Source organism: Oncorhynchus masou, chromosome 13, assembly GCF_036934945.1.
Source record: "Oncorhynchus masou masou isolate Uvic2021 chromosome 13, UVic_Omas_1.1, whole genome shotgun sequence".
In the NCBI taxonomy this organism is placed as follows: domain Eukaryota; kingdom Metazoa; phylum Chordata; class Actinopteri; order Salmoniformes; family Salmonidae; genus Oncorhynchus; species Oncorhynchus masou.
Window position 1 is genome coordinate 67,415,921 of NC_088224.1, and position 20,632 is coordinate 67,436,552.

The window sequence follows — 20,632 nt, forward strand, 5'->3', positions numbered from 1 at the left end:
GTCGAACTGCTTTGCTTTATCTTGGCCAGGTCGCAATTGTAAATGAGAACTTGTTCTCAACCTGCCTACCTGGTTAAATAAAGGTGAAATAAATAAAATAAAATAAACAATGATAGACAGCTGCCTCTGATTGAGAACCACATGGCCAAACAACAAAGAAATACAAAACATAGAAACTGAATATAGAATTGCCACCCTAGTCCTGGCCATAGAGAGGCTTTTATTCTTTATTTTGGTTAGGCCAGGGCGTGACAACTTTTGAGGATTTTACATGTTGTGGTGGTAATCTGCAAAGTTGTTTCCAAGAGTCGCAAAAAGCTAAATGAAACGAGCAGAATTAAACATTAAAAGATTTGAAAATAAAAAGCTTGCGGTACGCTCAGTGCTCCGTTGACATTTCACAGAAATATTCTAGTTTATGTGATAAATATTTGAAAAACAGTAATTTCGCATTAATATGAAAGTGTATACATACATGTGAAAATACTAAGTCAATTCTCAAAATCCATATATATCTTACCTCTATATTGTTTTATGAAAGATGACGAGTTAAACAGTGATTCTTTCAGGTTAGCCTTAATTCTCACACAGCATCCAGCCGAGGTGATGCAATCCTATTTACCAGATTTTTGACGACTTTTTTTCTCTGTCCTCCATCAATTTAGTCACTCTAATTTTGTCCATCCTACAAGGAGTAAAAACTCCAATAACTTTTCAACAGATTATGATCGCAACATGAGGTTTGGACCATTGGTTTTCTTAGAGCAGTATCTTCACAATTGACATTGATCAAAAGATGCGTTTTTGATTGGACACCCTACTGGCAGTAAATACAGTAATTATAATAAATGCCTTAAATGCCTGTCTCTTGATAATGTACAGTATATAAATAAATGTAATTCAATGTCATATTATTGTGACACAGGCAGTGCTCTGGTATATCTTTGTCCCAATATGCAGGAGGGCTGATTTTGTCTCTTCGTCATTGTACACATTTGACCATTTGACATCAGAAACTAAGTCAGACTATGGACTGTAGCTGTCAAACGCTGTTTTGTGTACCGACCCCTCTCTGGCTCTTGACTCTGTTGTTGACTCTGCCAGTAGGAAATACAGTGTGATGCTTCACTATTGTTCCTCCTATCGATTCTCTTTGACTAATCACCTTGGAGAATAGCTTGGTCAATAGCTATTCATAACTTTACTGCCACATTAAGTCCAGTGAGCTTTTCGAAGACTGGCAGTGCATTAAACATTTATGGTGTTCGCTGGGCTCTATCTGGGAACAATGCCAGACAGTGAGTGTTAAATGGATCTTTGGCCTTGCTGCTAGGCTGTTTGCTGTGTTGGGTCTGTTGTGTTGTGTGAGGACCACTGTCCTTAGTGTCCTGTTTCATTGTTGATTCCCCTCAACAAGCATCTGGACCAGGTCTGAGGGACAGGAACAGTTACACTCTGTGTCTGTGAGCATCACACAGGGACATGCAGGGCAGTGGGCACATGTTTGGACCATACAGAACTACAGAGCTACAGTATATAGTACTCACACTGACACTCCGGATTACAGCACTCATAGATTGATGTTGCATATCTTTTGTAAAGTCGAATCCCAGTTTATTGGTCGCATACACAGTTTAGCAGATGTTATAGCAGTTGCAGCGAAATGCTAATGTAAGTTGCTCCTAACAATGCAAAACAAATGACAATAACAAATCAAGAAACATTGGAACAGATCTAATTAACAACCCAAACAGAACTATGACAGTTGTCACCTCCAATCTGATGTCCAGAAGTGCTTGTCGGTCATAGGATATAATACAGCAAACTTTCTGAGTAAATAAAGTAAAACACTAAAATTAACAAAAGACTGCAAAGTTGGCTGGGAGCTAGCAAGAGGGCGACCATCTCCTACGCCATACTGACAGGCCTAGACATGGTCTAATAAGTCAAGGGATGAGGTGTGGAAGAGCAGTATCCTAAACTTGCTACAAAGTATTTGCCAGAGGAAAAATTCTTCCCAGCGTGAAATAATTCCCAATCATTCTGATTGTGTTCCGATTATGACCTCATGTTGTAACATTTCCTCACAGCATGAAAATGTTTCCAGTTCAGTAATTGCACTGGGAAGGCTGAACTCATGTGGATGTCTCTCTCACACCTTCTCTTGCCCTTGATTTAGCTAGCTAGCATAATTAGTTGTTAGCTGGTCAAGATGGCTTTTTCTCAGAGGTGAGCAGTTTAACCTTGTTTGTATAGCTAAATAAACTAATTTTAAAGCTAGGTTTTAGCCAAAGTATAAACAACTGTTTTACATTGAGCTATTTTTACACGACACAAGGCAAAGTACAGTAATCCCTTTACATGGTGGAGGAGGATGTGGGAGGACTGTCTGACACGTGTGAGGGGTTACTTATTCATTCTATCCTACGACAAAAGCCCCCCTCTACCAGGGATGGAGTTCCTCGCTAAGCAGGGCTGAACATGGCTTGTCTGACTGAGGACATGCTTCGCATTCACCCACACACAAACACATGCATTGCCACCCCTCTCTCTGCAGCATAAACCCAGCTGTAGAGAGCAGATAAAGCTGACAGATAGCTGCTGCCTGGGCTCAGAGCCTCAAACTTTAGTCAGCTACCCCAGCAGTAAGCTAAAGTACTGCACAGCCTAGGAGGCGATAAGCAGACAGCGACGGACAGTGTTCTCTGTACAGCCCCTCGAACCCAGACAGATGCCAGCCAGCATTGTTTTGAGACTCAACACCACTGAGGCTGTGCTGAACCAGGCTGTTGTGCTGTTTTGTTGGCCCTCGCTACAGAGAGAACATGGACTTGGTCTGCATTTAGAGAGAGACTGATAAGAACAAATCCAGTCGCATGAATTGCAAAGAAGTGCAGAGAAAGGCTTGAGTTTTGTTATTGGTGTATATAGTATACAGAATCTTCCAGGCCCCGGTTCTGAAAAATGTAGAATTATAGGCATTCTTTAAATCATAATACTATGGTACTGTGATTAAAACAGATGTCATGCTTGATAATACGATTATTAAGATATGGACATTTTTCTGGTTAGAATGATTTTTTCTCTCATATTTTTGTGTTGTTAGGCCTAACAAAGTTGATTTATTTTCCCAAAATTCACAAGTTTTCCAGAAATCCTGGTTGAAGAATTGCAGGAAATCTGGGCCTTCCAACCAGGATTTCTGGAAACCCTGTGGTCCTTGTGACTGTCATTGCTAAAACATTATACAAACAGACAAACATCTCTTGGAAACGTCACTAGGTTTTGTACTACGTAGTTGTTTAGTATTTTTTGTTGTATTTTATCATATTTTAATTTGCTTGCGCACCACAATGAAATCCCTTAAAGAGTAAATCAGCTTTGTTTGTCCTTATTTTATTCATAATTTGTGTACAGTCTGGTCGGGTATAATCTTAATTCATATCAGATTTGTGTACAGCTTGCTCTTTTGTACGTACAGCTGTGCTTTTACAAAGTTTAAAAAAACTTGAAGTTCAGCTAATAATCAGGACCAGTGGTTGGAGCAGTGCTGTGAACCTGCTGCAGGCAGACAGTCCCTGGTGTGAGACGTCACCTGTCTGAGAACAGAATTAGCCCTGAGCCCAATGTATGCACGCTTGAATGCAAACACACACTATCCACTCTCCCCACTTTCACACACGAACACGTCCACAACTGCTGACAGACTATATCAGCCCGGCGATAACTAGCCCTTGAAGAGCCCTGTTACTCTGCTACTCTGAGACGATGAGATATAGTTCCCTGTAATCAGGTCTGGGCAGTGGCAGCAGTACCCAATACAAGTAATTTGGTTGGACCGATAAACATGGCTACTCTCCAAGGCCAGTTGTCGATCATCATGGCGTTTGAGAACATGACTCTGTAATACCTATTCATACATTCAGGGAAACTTTCTACCAGGACTTCATTAATCTTGCGTCGGTGTTGTTAAACAGCGAGTCCCTGGAAGCGTGGTGTATTTACATGGTGTACTGTATGGTGTACTGGTATGCCTTTCTCCCATGCAGTGTAATTTACTTCACCAGTCTGGCAGATTGACTGGGGGGAGGGAGCTGTACCTGTCTTAAAGAGCCCAGAGCGGTAGCATTGAGTCAGGTACTGGAGAGGCCTTCTACCCCTGGTCACTGGGGCCCAACAGTGGTGTGGTTGTGCTTGATGGATATTTAACAGTTAGGTTTTGATTGATAAGCTCTGCTTTATTGATTGATTGACTGCAGGTATATTTCCCTTTGAAAGCTAGACCTTCTCATATGTCTTGGCTACAGTAGCGAGTAGCTAATCTGTCAATCAACAAGATGAGTGTCAACATCAGCTTGGTTGATCAAGGTGTGAATCTGTCTTCCTGTCTGTCAGGCCCTACACCCAAACAAGGGCACTGCGTTCATCCACCTCTGGCCTGCTCGCCTCCCTACCACTGAGGAAGTACAGTTCCCGCTCAGCCCAGTCAAAACTGTTCGCTGCTCTGGCCCCCCAATGGTGGAACAAACTCCCTCACGACGCCAGGACAGCGGAGTCAATCACCACCTTCCGGAGACACCTGAAACCCCACCTCTTCAAGGAATACCTAGGATAGGATAAGTAATCCTTCTCACCCCCCCCTCCCCCTTAATGATTTAGATGCACTATTGTAAAGTGGCTGTTCCACTGGATGTCAGAAGGTGAATTCACCAATTTGTAAGTCGCTCTGGATAAGAGCGTCTGCTAAATGACTTAAATGTAAATGTCAGGAACTGCTTAGTAGCTGCAAGGTGAGGCTGGGGAACAGTCACTGCTCCATGGGCATCCAGTCATATAGGGATCTACAGTATATGACTCTGTGAGTGTCCATTGTCATTTTACCTTTATTTAACCAGGCAGGTCAGTTAAGAACAAATTCTTATTTTCAATGATGGCCTAGGAACAGTGGGTTAACTGCCTGTTCAGGGCAAATGTCATGACAGATTTGTACCTTGTCAGCTCGGGGGTTTGAACTCGCAACCTTATGATTACTAGTCCAACGCTCTAACCACTAGGCTACGCTGCCGCTTCAGATAAAATCACTTAAGGCTTGATTTTCATAGTCCAGTCAAAAATCAAAGACTGAATTTGGGAGTTATTTTATTTGAGATGAAGTGCTTTCAAATTTGCTTGAAATACCCTAGCAATTATCACATTTCTTAATTTGCTGGGCCAGAACTCTGTTCCCTCCCCTTTGAAGAGTTATCCATCTGTTGGAGACATATTGCATCACATCACAAAAATTCAACAGGTGTTTGAAGTAATTGTCTGCCTACTGTTGTTTGGAATCAATCTACCCTTTTGTTTTGCCATTGTGGTACATTTTGTTCTATTGATTTTTCTCTGTAGCAGCAGACAAGGTAACAGCCCCGAAGAACTTCTATTCTGTACTGTACATTAATTGAATCAGTATCGCCACTGTCAGCATTGCAGTGTATTACTGAGGGGCATGATTCATGTCTGTGTGATTGGTAGAGCAATGTCCTAAAGCAGGCCCCCTTTTGTCAGCATTGTTCAGGGGGTGAGATTTACAGCTGTAATATCAGTGGTGCTCAATGACTCATAGCCTCATGCACAACCCTGTCGGGCATAGAGCAATTATCAAGGCCAAGACGGTTGATGATGCCTCAGATTGGGCATCATCACATTTGCCAAACTTATCTCACCCCATCCTGGGCCTAGTTCTGTTTAGTGCCGCATAGTCAATGTCTATGGTTCGTTGTCATGCACAAACAGATCAGGGACCATTCTAATCCTAGCCTATTCAGAGATGACACCCATATGGCCACACACAGTAACGTGACATCACACGTCATTTGGTCTATAAATAATATGTCTTGTGTAATATTTGTAAATACTGGTTTAAAAGACATCATGTTCCCACTGCTGTCTGTGGTTTGACCTGAGACAATTGACATAATGGAATACATGTCTCACTCGTGTCTGGTATTGAAATTTGCTTGTCATGATCAGAGTTGTAGTGTTTAAAGGTAAAGTTCACCCAAATTACAAAGTTACATATTGGTTTCCTTACCATGTAAGCAGTATATGGAGAAGGTTTGACAGTAATCCATGGTTTGGTTTAGTTTGTTAGTTTTGGTTTAGACTGGCACTGATTCTAAATACTAACGTTTAGCATTTTTGGCAAAAATCCCATTGAAGTCATGGTACCGATATTAGCATTTTCTGCACATCATGTTCAAATCATCGTTAAGTGACTTTGTTGAGCTCTTCCCAATACTTTTTTTATACTTTCAGATGATTTGGACATAATGTGCAAAAAATGCTATTATCGGTACCGTCCATGACTTGAATGGAATTGGTGCCACAAAATCCAAAATGTAAGCAATTTGAAAACAGTGACAGGGAAATAAAACCAAACCATAGATTCCTGTCATAACTTGTCCATTGACTGCTTACAGGGTTTGTAGTAATTTAGTAATTTGGGTGAACTTGAACTATTCTTTAATGATCCAAGAGTGTTGTTTTTACAAGCCCTTATCAAATCACTGTCATGGGTGAAAGAAAATATATTCTTATCCAATTGTTATTTTTATTTTTTTATTTTTTTATTTCACCTTTATTTAACCAGGTAGGCTAGTTGAGAACAAGTTCTCATTTGCAACTGCGACCTGGCCAAGATAAAGCTTAGCAGTGTGAACAGACAACACAGAGTTACACACGGAGTAAACAATTAACAAGTCAATAACACAGTACAAAAAAAGGGGAGTCTATATACATTGTGTGCAAAAGGCATGAGGAGGTAGGCGAATAATTACAATTTTTCAGATTAGCACTGGAGTGATAAATGATCAGATGGTCATGTACAGGTAGAGACATTGGTGTGCAAAAGAGCAGAAAAGTAAATAAATAAAAACAGTATGGGGATGAGGTAGGTGAAAATGGGTGGGCTATTTACAAATAGACTATGTACAGCTGCAGCGATCGGTTAGCTGCTCAGATAGCACGTTCGAAATTGGTGAGGTTTGAAGGTCAGTGTGAGTATTTACGTTTATCTCAATGAAGCACCTTTTTAATGCCCTGCTATGGGACAAACAAACTAACCCAGAGTTTTGTTTGGTCAAACAAAAACTAACCCAGACTTTGAGGGCAAACATAAACTAACCCAGAGTTGTGTGTGTTTTGCTGCAAAGAAGAGAGAGCAGAGCCAGGAGGATGGACAGATTGTGAAGCGGTCCAGGCTGAACAGAATGATGAAGACTGAGGAAAAAGAGGAGAGGAGATAGTTGATCACTGCTACCCTGAGGGAGGCCCTGACTGTAACGGGATTCGTCCTCCTCTGACGAGGAGTATGAGAGATCAGACCAATATGCAGCGTGGTACGTGTTCGTCATGTTTTAATGAACAAAATCACTGAACACGAAATTACAAAATAACAAATAGAAAGACACAGAAAATAATCACCCACGAAACACTGGTGGGAAAAGGCTACCTAAGTATGATTCTCAATCAGAGACAACTAACGACACCTGCCTCTGATTGAGAACCATACCAGGCCAAACACAAAATACAACATAGAAAAACAGACTGCCCACCCCAACTCACGCCCTGACCATACTAAAACTAAAACAAAACAAAGTAACTAAGGTCAGAACGTGACACTGACTAAGCAAGGTGAGGAGCAGACCTTCAGTGCACTTCATAATCACTACAGAAATATAGTCAAGGTACTGTAACACTGGAAGCATTAGAGAAATATAATGGAATTGTGATTGCATTTCTTTTTACCGTACTGAAGTGCCCAGGTATGCATGCACTTATAATTTACATGGTGGAACATTACTTCTAGCCATGTTTTATAAAACATTCTCTTTAGGACAGATGGCATCAGCAACTGATGTACCATCGTTGGTCCTATAGTTCCCTTAATAGCTGCCACTTCGGTGGATAAATTATCCAGATTCGATAATCTGCTCTGAAACAGACCCACAGCACCAGATGCATCAGAGCAGCATGTCCTTAATCTTTGTGTCTACGGAGACACTGAGGGAAAAAAGTGATAATTCACTTGAAGAATAATAAAGGGGTCATAGGGTGGGGAGGTACTGTGTGTGTGTTGTCTAACGGGATGAGGAACGGGCCAGGATGGAGTGTGTGTAGGGGGAGTGTGTGTGTGTTGCTATGCAGAGAGGAGTGGGCTAGTGCCTTGAGTGTGTGTTGCCTAATGCGATTTAATGATGCAGCCCGTTCCAATTACCCTCTCTTCCTTCTCTCCACTGCTGCTCCTGCTGGCGCCGTCTCCGGAGACTTCACTCTCTTCTCCTCTACCCACTGCTATAGCCTTGACTCGTGGTCCTCAACATAGTGGTGAGCATCAATATGGCAGGTGTAATAGATTTATAGATTTCCTTCCTGCTTTTGTAAAAGAGCTCTAATGCCTAGAACATGCTAATCAATCCACTGGTTGATTGCCTCTGCTCAGCAGAAAAATACTTTTGTGCTTTCAGAATTCTTAGTTTGGAAGACTTCCTTTTTCACCTGCATTTGGTTTGCAGTACAGCATTTGGGATTGCATTGAGCAATATCATTCTATGGTCATGTAGAATATGGTAGTAAGGTATTGTAGACTGACATACCTGTTACAGTAGTTCATCCCCTCTTACAATGTGTCAACATGCTGCCCGAGCATGAGTAATGAACACTACTATTTAACCCATAGACATACAGTTGAAGTCGGAAGTTTACGTACATCTTAGCCAATTACATTTAAACTCTGTTTCTCACAATTCCTGACATTTAATCCTAGTAAAAATTCCCTGTCTTAGGTCAGTTAGGATCGCCACTTTATTTTAAGAATGTGAAATGTCAGAATAATAGTAGAGAATGATTTATTTCAGCTTTTATTTCTTTCATCACATTCCCCGTGGATCAGAAGTTTACATACACTCAATAATTATTTGGTAGCATTGCCTTTAAATTGTTTAACTTTGGTCAAACGTTTCGGGTAGCCTTCCACAAGCTTCCCACAATAAGTTGGGTGAATTTTGGCGCATTCCTCCTGAAAGAGCTGGTGTAACTGAGTCAGGTTTTTAGGCCACCTTGCTCGCACATGCTTTTTCAGTTCTGCCCACACATTTTCAATAGGATTGAGTTCAGGGCTTTGTGATGGCCACTCCAATACCTTGACTTTGTTGTCCTTAAGCCATTTTGCCACAACTTTGTAAATATGCTTGGGGTCATTGTCCATTTGGAAGACCCATTTGCGACCAAGCTTTAACTTCCTGACTGATGTCTTGAGATGTTGCTTCAATATATCCATATAATTTTCCTACCTTATGATGCCATCTATTTTGTGAAGTGTACCGGTCCCTCCTGCAGCAATGCACCCCCACAACATGATGCTGCCACCCCCGTCTTCATGGTTGGGATGATGTTCTTCGACTTGCAAGCCTCCCCTTTTTTCCTCCAAACATAACAATGGTCATTATGGCCAAACAGTTCTATTTTGGTTTCATCAGACCAGAGGACATCTCTCCAAAAAATACGATATTTTTTCCCCATGTGCAGTTGCAAACAGTAGTCTGGATTTTTTTATGGCAGTTTTGGAGCAGTGGCTTCTTCCTTGCTGAGTGTCCTTTCAGGTTATGTCGATATAGGACTGGTTTTACTGTGGATATAGATACTTTTGTACTTGTTTCCTCCACCACCTTCACAAGGTCCTTTGCTGTTGTGTTTTGGAATTGACTTGCACTTTTTGCACCACAGTACTGTACGTTCATTTCTAGGAGACAGAACACGTCTCCTTCCTGAGCTGTATAATGGCTGCTTGGTCCCATGGTGTTTATACTTGCACACTATTGTTTGTACAGATGAACGTGGTACTTTCAGGCATTTGGAAATTGCTCCCAAGGATGAACCAGACTTGTGGAGGTCTACAATTTATTTTCTGAGGTCTTGGCTGATTTCTTGTGATTTTCCCATGATGTCAAGCAAAGAGGCACTGGGTTTGAAGGTAGGCCTTGAAATACATCCACGAGGTACACTTCCAGTTGACTCAAATGATGTCAATTAGCCTGAAGCTTCTAAAGCCATGACATCAATTTCTGGAATTTTCCAAGCTGTTTAAAGTCACAGTGTATGTAATCTTCTGACCCACTGGAATTGTGATATAGTGAATTATAAGTTAAATAATCTGTCTGTAAACAATTGTTGGAAAAATGACTTGTGTCATGCACAAAGTAGATGTCTTAACCAACTTCCAAAACTTTAGTTTGTTCACAAGACATTTGTGGAGTGGTTGAAAATGAGTTTTAATGACTCCAACCTAAGTGTATGTAAAGTTCTGACTTCAACTGTACATATATTCACATACAGTGGTGGCTGAAATTATTGACACCCTTGATAAATTATTGTAAAAAAAATCGTTGTATAAAATAAATAATGAAATATTGAGCTATATTGTATTCTTAAAAAATTGGGAAATTATAATTTTTTACGAATTCAATTGCTCATAGAAAGAGATTTTGTTTAAAAAGTAATACTTTTTTCCTCAAAGTAGGGGTCATAATTCTGGACACCCCTGTTTTCAGTACCGTTCAATATCTGTTTTCAATACCGTTCAATACCTTGCGAGGATAACGGCACTGAGCCTTTTTCTAAAATGTTTGACGCTCCAACATCCAACGTGTCAGAGCTTGAGGGGATCTGCAGAGAAGAATGGGAGAATCTTCCTAAATACAGGTGTCCCAAGCTTGTAGCGTCATACACAAGAAGACTCAAGGCTGTAATCTCTGCCCAAGGTGCTTCGACAAAGTACTGAGTAAAGGGTCTGAATACTTATGTAAATGTGGTATTTCAGTTTTTTATTTTTTTTATATAAAAAAAAATGTTTTTGCTTTGTCTTTATGGGGTATTGTGTGTTGGGGACACCTACTTATTCAAAATGTTTTCTTTATTTTTACTATTCTACATTGTAGACTAATACTGAAGGCATCCAAACTATGAAATAACACATATGGAATCAGGTAGTAACCAAAAAGGTGTTAAACAAATCAAAATACATTTTATATTTGAAATTCGTTAATTAAAGTAGCCACTCTTTGCCTTGATGACAGCTTTGCACACTTGACATTCTCTCAATCAGCTTCATTGGGTAGTCACCTGGAATGCATTTCAATTTACAGGTGTGCCTTGTTAATTTGTGGATTTTCTTTCCTTCAAAATGTTTTTTAGCCAATCAGTTGTGTTGTGATAAGGTAAGGGTGGTATGCAGAAGATAGCCCTATTTGGTAAAAGACCAACTCCATATTATGGCAAGAAGACCTCAAATAAGCGAAGAGAAACGACAATCCATCATTATTTTAAGACATAAAGGTCAGTCAATCAAAAATATTAAGAACTTTTTAAAAGTTTAATCAAGTGCAGTTGTAAAAACGATCAAGCGCTATGATGAAACTGGCTCTCACCGCCAGGGGAAAGAAAGACCCAGAGTTACCGCTGTTGCAGAGGATAAGTTCATTTGAGTTAACTGCACCTCAGATTGTAGCCCAAATAAATGCTTCACGGTGTTCAAGTAACAGACACATCACAACATCAACTTTTCAGAGGAGACTGTGTGAATCAGGCGTTCATGGTGGAATTGCTAAAGGAACCAGTGCTAAAGGACACCAATAATAAGAAGAGACTTGCTTGGGCCAAGAAACACGAGCAATGGATAATAGACCAGTGGAAATCTGTCCTTTTGTCTGATGAGTCGAAATTTGAGATTTTTGGTTCCAACCGCTGGCTCTTTGTGAGATGCAGAGTAGGTGAACGGATGATCTCCGCATGTGTGGTTCCCACTGTGAAGCATGGAGGACGAGGTATGATCTTGTGAGGGTGCATTACTGGTGACACTGTCTGTGATTTATTTAGAATTCAAGGAACACTTAACCAGCATGGCTACCACAGCATTCTGGAGTGATCCGCCATCCCATCTGGTTTGCGCTTAGTGGGACTATCATTTTTTTTTAAGGGCTATTTGACCAAGAAGGAGAGTGATGGAGTACTACCTGGCCTCCACAATCACCCGACCTCAACCCAATTGAGATGGTTTGGGATGAGTTGGACTGCAGAGTGAAGGAAAAGCAGCCAACAAGTGCTCAGCAAATGTGGGATCCCTTCAAGCACTTTGGGAAAGCATTCCTCGTGAAGCTGGTTGAGAGAATGCCAAGAATGTGCAAAGCTGTCATAAAGGCAAAGGGTGGCTACTTTGAAGAATCTAAAATATATGTAGATTTGTTTTACACTTTTGCTTACTATATGATTCCATATGTGTTATTTCATGTCTTCACTATTATTCTGCAATGTAGAAAATAGTAAAAATAAATTAAAACCCTTGAATGAGTAGGTGTGTCCATACTTTTGACTGATACTGTATATATTGTATATATACTGTACATACACTGTGTACAGAACACCTGCTCTTTCCATGACAGACTGACCAACTATGATCCCTAATTGTCACTTGTTAAATCCACTTCAATCAGTGTAGAGGATTATAGAAGGATTTTTCAGCCTTGAGACAACCGAGACATGGATTGTGTATGTGTGCCATTCAGAGGGTGAATGGGAAAGACAAAAGATTGAAGTGCCTTTGACCGGTATATGATTGTAGGTGCCAGGCGCACAGGTTGGAGTGTGTCAAGAACTGCAACGCTGTTTCCTGTGTGTATCAACAATCGTCCACCACCCAAAATATTCAGCCAACTTGACACAACTGTGGGAAGCATTGGAGAACATGGGCCAGCATCCATGTGGAATGCTTTCCACACCTTGTAGTCCATGCCCCAACGATTTGAGGCTGTTCTGAGGGCAAAAGGGGGCACAATTCAATATTAGGAAGGTGTTCCTCATGTTGTACACTCTGGATGTTAGCTAAAGAGTCCTACCTCATTTGGAAAGGAGACTTCTCTGGCTCTAATTAAGAACATAATGTTGTGAAGGCTTAATGTGTCTGTATCAACAGAGCCAACATTTTTATTTGAGCTTTTTTCTCTACAGATTTTGTCAATATTTCATCAGTATTAGCCTAAAACTTGAGCCTTAATGAGTGAAAAGTTTGGTATTTGTCGATGTAAAATGTATTATTCATTTCAGATCTGTAGAGGAGCTCTCGGACAGGACTGAGTAGGGGAAAGAGATTCAGAAACTCAAGTGTAGCGCTGGCCTACTGGATTTCCTAGAGAACTCAGCATTATTGATAAGGGAGGTAGATCTCAGTGTCTCTTTGATTTCTGTGGAAAGTGAAAACATTTTATTTTGTTGAAACGGTTATTCTTTTACTCTGTTTATTTAGAACCTAACGAACAACTAGTCAAATCTCAAATCAAGTTCGTTCACCCACTGGGTCGATCAGCTGAAAGGACAAAGACATGTTTCCACCAGCACAAGTATTTATACCCTCCTTTAGGTGGAATCTCCTCCTTGCACCTCTAAACACTGCATCTTTGTTGCTAGGCAGGAAGTTATGTAATGTGTGCAATATCTGTTCCACCTCCCTTCATCTGACCTGACCTCGGCCCACATTCCCCGCACAACTAGGTGCCTCCTGTATATAGCCTCGTTATTCTTATCGAGTTACTTTTTATTTTAGTCTACTTGGTAAATATTTTCTTAACTCTTCTTGAACTGCACTGTTGGTTAAGGGCTTGTAAGTAAGCATTTCACGGTAAAGTCTACACTTGTTGTATTCGGCGCATGTGACAAATAAAGTTTGATTTGATTTAATCCACAGCTTTCTAACCTTATCAGTGACCGCAACCAAGTGATTGCCTCTTCCCTTACTTAGTAACTTTCTAGACCCATACTTCTTATCCAGCCTCCATTGACCCCACCACATACATTCCTCATACATGTAACCATTAACTTCTAGCATAGCAGTTATTTAAAACTAGAACCCAACAAAATGGACAATATATAGTGTACCTTCACATCTCAATTGTAAGGATATGGGTTACTCTTGTTTTACGGGTAGACTGGTGACTGTCTGATTACTTTCATATAGCCGTGGGAGATTAATACAGTGTGAAAGGGGGATGACTGCAGCTGGAGTGGGTGGCTATAAGCCGTACAACAGCGCAGGTTTGGAGGTCATCTCTCTCTGTGGCTGGCCTGGTGTTCACATGAGCTTCTCCAAATAGATGGGTACAGTTAATCAGATCCACTGAGAGGGAGAGGAGCAAAGCCTACCTCCCGTCTACCTCCCCCTCGCTCCTTCTCTCTCTGTGCAGACAGACATAAAAGGCAGTTGAGGCGTTTGAAGTGTAGGTTTTTACCTAATGAACACCGGAAGGGAAAGGGCCCTCAGATTAGACTCAACACTAACTCCCACTAGGCCTTGTTCTCTTCTCTGTGCTGCATCCAGCACCAGCCAGTCTTCAGCAGAATTGTAATATATCTGAGTTGGAACAACAGCCCCAGCTCCCGACACCTCCGAATTTGCCCCACGTGGGTCGACAAACAAGTAATAAACAGTAGTTAGCCTGTGCTCAGGGGGATTGTGGGTAAGAACATGATTTAGTGTGTGTGTGTGTGTTTCTGACTGTGTGCGTGGTTCAATGGATTTCCTGTGGGTGTAAAGGAAGTGTCCTGGATCGATAGCCAGCCCCCCCGTGTTTGGGTAAATGGTAAATGCATCTTAATCCCCCACCGTGCATCATATCGTTGGGCCTTTGCTAGAATTGCAATAGACTGAGTTACATTAGATTTCCTTTATTTTACAGCAGAGCTCAATTACACCAGGCTTTAACCTATCCAATAACAGGAGGACACCAGTCCTGAGAACAGTGAGATCAATAATTACTCACTTTTGAAGAACATAAATCTGACACAAGATGGCTGACTTTTGTTTCCAAGGTGGGCAAGGCTATAGTTAGCTGCACAGTAACCAAAGCACATCGGGTGTCCTACTAGGATGAAAGATGACCTGTCAATGCAGCCATTATGAGCACTCAACATTTCAACACCTGAAATGTCATGCGTTCTTTTCTCTCTCATGGCGTCTATATCATGCTGTTTTACCTCACACACAGGACTGAAATAGAACTTCTCATAAATACTGTGTCTTTTGAAATGCATACATGGGAAGGCCCCCCTTGAATTCCTATGAAGAACCCTTGATATAAAAGCACTGGCATGTATCACGATGATTTAAAAGAGACAAATAAAAGTATTATGTTTGATGGGGCTGACTTCAGAGAATGGCTGTCAGAGCTTGAAACGCTGTAAATGAGTAGTCCAATCCACAGCTGGTATAGACAACCCTTCATCATCATGTATACTTATATCACACTCAGCCTCAACACCTTTTGAAGTTATTTTGCAAATTTTAATGTGTGGGCTTTGCTCTTGGGAAATCACACATCATACTTTTTTTAATGCTATTGGCAAATGGTCTAGTGCCTTCTCACGTGTTATGCAATCAGTATTACTATGTTGTTACCATGTAACATTACAAAAGTTGCAATCTATCTACACATTTTGTTGTTAGGACAATTTGTTTTTAATTGTTTTTCTACAGAACTCAGTCAAATGGAATCTCACACAGTGTCAATATACATCTCCCTCCCTTCTCCCCTCACACACAAATCCACATACATTCGTTCTCACAGAGGGATACGCAAAGAAAAACACGAAGGCAAAAAAATCAATCCAAAACCAACTGACATTCACGAATAGAAACAACTCCAAAACAAGACACCCACTATACAGCATGTTCTCTAAGGGTGTTTTCAGACTTGGTCCCTTTCAGACAATTTTTGTGACACAAAGCTCCACAGTTGGCCTGTCATTATTCCCACACCACACACTAGACTACTGCAACACCGTTTCCACTGCCTTAACCCCTTCACATTGGAGAGAGAAGTTGATGATGTGCCTGTTCGCCGAAAAAACCGTGTGCTGTTTTTGGATATTGATTAGCGATTGTCAAGGATGCACAGAAATGCCAAAATATGTGTGGAGTTTTGTACTGACATGAGGTCCAGATTATTTGTTTGCATTATGTTGATCAATAGGCTAAGAGAGCTTCATAAACTGTTTATTCGATTGTGGGGTTTAAATAGTGTGAGAAGACAACATATTTGGTGAGAATCACAACATATGTACAAAATCTGATCTAGCTCTTAAAGGGGCAGTAGCCTATACCATTTTCAATTAGGCCTACACGATTTATTCTGCAGTTATTCTACTGGTATTTAATAAATAATAATATTTACATGTTAATATTATCTTCACATTACAATGATTAAGTCTCATCTTTAAAGAAAATGCAATCTAATAGCTTCCAAAGTACAAGTCGGTATATCTACAGTAGCTGTCTGATAGCACATTCTGATGGAATGGCTTGTCCTGTATTTTTACCCAGAGTGCATTGAGTGAATGTTGTGAAAATATCTTGGTAACTTTCTTAACATAGCAATGTGAATGCAAAGAGGACTTGGACCTCAAAGGTGAAGTGAACTGGCAAATGAGTTGAGTCCTCATTCAAAGGCAAGGGCAGTGTGAATACAAAAAGAACAGAGTATTTTTCTTCTTCTTTTTTAGCCCAGAGGACTGAGATTGGTTATATTAAAGAGGACTATATGTGAAAACACCCTAAGATTCCACATTTGATCAAATATGTCTAGTTTATGTTTGATGTTATAATATACAGTCTAATGGGATGTGTACTGTAGTTTAGTCCTCCAGTTAGTTATTGCGGGTGGATATGAGGCTTTCCAATTGAATGCTATACATTTTCTTTAGCAATTAGACCTAGATTACAAAACGTTCTCTGATATTGATCACTAATATTTACATTTCTCAACAGACATGATCGTGGAGATGGATGGCTATAAATTCCGAGACACAATGAAATGAAAGCACATGCAGTACCAGTCAAAGGTTTGGACACACCTACTCATTCAAGGGTTTTTCTTTATTTTTACTATTTTCTACATTGTAGAATAATAGTGAAGACATCAAAACTATAAAATAACACATATGGAATCATATAGTAACCAAAAAAGTGTTAAACATATAAAAATATATTTTATATTTGAGATTGGCCACCCTTTGCCTTAATGACAACTTTGCACACTCATGGCATTCTCTCATCCAGCTTCATAAGGTTGTCACCTACATGGAACTCAAAAGAGTTTTACCTGGAACCAAAAAAGGGTTCTGCCTGGAACCAAAAAGGGTTCTCTTATGGGAACAGTCGAAGAACCCTTTTGGAACCTTTTTTTCTGAGTGTACAACGTTTCGCAAAATGACTGCATACTCTGAGGATGATGTACAGTACCAGTCAAAAGGTTGGATACACCTACTCATTCAAGGGTTTTTCTTATTTAAAAAAAACTATTTTCTACTTTGTAGAATAATAGTGTAGAATAATAGTGAAGACATCCAAACTATGAAATAACACATTTGGAATCATGTAGTAACCAAAAATGTGTTAAACAAATCAAAATATGTTTTACATTTGAGATGCTTCGAAGTAGCCACCCTTTTACTTGATGGCAGCTTTGCACACTCTTGACATTCTCTTAACCAGCTTCATGAGGTAGTCACCTGGAATGCATTTCAATTAACAGGTCTGCCTTGTTAGAAGTTAATTTGTGGAATTCCTTTCCTTCTTAATGTGTTTGATCAGTTGTGACAAGGCAGGGTGGGTATACAGAAGATAGCCCTATTTGGTAAAAAACAAATATTGTGGCAAGAAAAGCTCAAATAAGCAAAGAGAAACAACAGTCCGTCATTATTTTAAGACATGAAGGTCAGTCAATATGGAACATTTGAAGATTTTTGAAAGTTTCTTCAAGTGCAGTCGCAAAAACCATCAAGCTTTATGATGAAACTGGCTCTCATGAGGATCGCAACAGGAAAGGAAGACCCAGAGTTACCTCTGCTGCAGAGGATACGTTCATTAGAGTTACAAGCCTAAGAAATTGCAGCCCAAATAAATGGTTCACAGAGTTCAAGTAACAGACTCATCTCAACATCAACTGTTCAGAGGAGACTGTGTGAATCAGGCCTTCATGGTCGAATTGCTGCAAAGAAACCATTTACTAAAGGACACCAATAAGAAGACACTTGCTTGGGCCAAGAAACACGCGCAATTGACATTAGATCGGTGGAAATCTGTCCTTTTGGTCTGATGAGTTCAAATTTGAGATTTTTGGTAACAACCGCCGTGATTTGAGAGACGCAGAGTAGGTGAACAGATGATCACTGTATGTGTAGTTCCCACCGTGAAGCTTGGAGGAGCTTCACGGTGGGCCTTGATAAGCTCCTTTCCTGAGGACGGCTCACCTCTCACAGTCCTGGGCGACTTTAACCTCCCCACGTCTACCTTTGACTCATTCCTCTCTGCCTCCTTCTTTCCACTCCTCTCCTCTTTTGACCTCACCCTCTCACCTTCCCCCCCTACTCACAAGGCAGGCAATACGCTCGACCTCATCTTTACTAGATGCTGTTCTTCCACTAACCTCACTGCAACTCCCCTCCAAGTCTCCGACCACTACCTTGTATCCTTTTCCCTCTCGCTCTCATCCAACACTTCCCACACTGCCCCTACTCGGATGGTATCGCGCCGTCCCAACCTTCGCTCTCTCTCCCCCGCTACTCTTTCCTCTTCCATCCTATCATCTCTTCCCTCTGCTCATACCTTCTCCAACCTTTCTCCTGACTCTGCCTCCTCAACCCTCCTCTCTTCCCTTTCTGCATCCTTTGACTCTCTATGTCCCCTATCCTCCAGGCCGGCTCGGTCCTCCTCCCGCTCCGTGGCTCGATGACTCATTGCGAGCTCACAGAACAGAGCTCCGGGCAGCCGAGCGGAAATGGAGGAAAACTCGCCTCCCTGCGGACCTGGCATCCTTTCACTCCCTCCTCTCTACATTTTCCTCCTCTGTCTCTGCTGCTAAAGCCACTTTCTACCACTCTAAATTCCAAGCATCTGCCTCTAACCCTAGGAAGCTCTTTGCCACCTTCTCCTCCCTCCTGAATCCTCCTCCCCCTCCCCCCCCTCCTCCCTCTCTGCAGATGACTTCGTCAACCATTTTGAAAAGAAAGTCGACGACATCCGATCCTCGTTTGCTAAGTCAAACGACACCGCTGGTTCTGCTCACACTGCCCTACCCTGTGCTCTGACCTCTTTCTCCCCTCTCTCTCCAGATGAAATCTCGCTTCTTGTGACGGCCGGCCGCCCAACAACCTGCCCGCTCGACCCTATCCCCTCCTCTCTCCTCCAGACCATTTCCGGGGACCTTCTCCCTTACCTCACCTCGCTCATCAACTCATCCCTGACCGCTGGCTACGTCCCTTCCGTCTTCAAGAGAGCGAGAGTTGCACCCCTTCTGAAAAAACCTACACTCGATCCCTCCGATGTCAACAACTACAGACCAGTATCCCTTCTTTCTTTTCTCTCCAAAACTCTTGAACGTGCCGTCCTTGGCCAGCTCTCCCGCTATCTCTCTCAGAATGACCTTCTTGATCCAAATCAGTCAGGTTTCAAGACTAGTCATTCAACTGAGACTGCTCTTCTCTGCATCACGGAGGCGCTCCGCACTGCTAAAGCTAACTCTCTCTCCTCTGCTCTCATCCTTCTAGACCTATCGGCTGCCTTCGATACTGTGAACCATCAGATCCTCCTCTCCACCCTCTCCGAGTTGGGCATCTCCGGCGCGGCCCACGCTTGGATTGCGTCCTACCTGACAGGTCGCTCCTACCAGGTGGCGTGGCGAGAATCTGTCTCCTCGCCACGCGCTCTCACCACTGGTGTCCCCCAGGGCTCTGTTCTAGGCCCTCTCCTATTCTCGCTATACACCAAGTCACTTGGCTCTGTCATAACCTCACATGGTCTCTCCTATCATTGCTATGCAGACGACACACAATTAATCTTCTCCTTTCCCCCTTCTGATGACCAGGTGGCGAATCGCATCTCTGCATGTCTGGCAGATATATCAGTGTGGATGACGGATCACCACCTCAAGCTGAACCTCGGCAAGACGGAGCTGCTCTTCCTCCCGGGGAAGGACTGCCCGTTCCATGATCTCGCCATCACGGTTGACAACTCCATTGTGTCCTCCTCCCAGAGCGCTAAGAACCTTGGCGTGATCCTGGACAACACCCTGTCGTTCTCAACCAACATCATGGCGGTGGCCCGTTCCTGTAGGTTCATGCTCTACAACATCCGCAGAGTACGACCCTGCCTCACACAGGAAGCGGCGCAGGTCCTAATCCAGGCACTTGTCATCTCCCGTCTGGATTACTGCAACTCGCTGTTGGCTGGGCTCCCTGCCTGTGCCATTAAACCCCTACAACTCATCCAGAACGCCGCAGCCCGTCTGGTGTTCAACCTTCCCAAGTTCTCTCACGTCACCCCGCTCCTCCGCTCTCTCCACTGGCTTCCAGTTGAAGCTCGCATCCGCTACAAGACCATGGTGCTTGCCTACGGAGCTGTGAGGGGAACGGCACCGCAGTACCTCCAGGCTCTGATCAGGCCCTACACCCAAACAAGGACACTGCGTTCATCCACCTCTGGCCTGCTCGCCTCCCTACCATTGAGGAAGTACAGTTCCCGCTCAGCCCAGTCAAAACTGTTCGCTGCTCT

General features: G+C 42.1%; 1 pseudogene; it reads left to right on the forward strand.

Moving 5' to 3' along the window:
- Positions 1 to 20,632, forward strand: part of LOC135553404 (S-adenosyl-L-methionine-dependent tRNA 4-demethylwyosine synthase TYW1-like) — a 68,348-nt pseudogene that overhangs the window by 22,759 nt on the left and 24,957 nt on the right.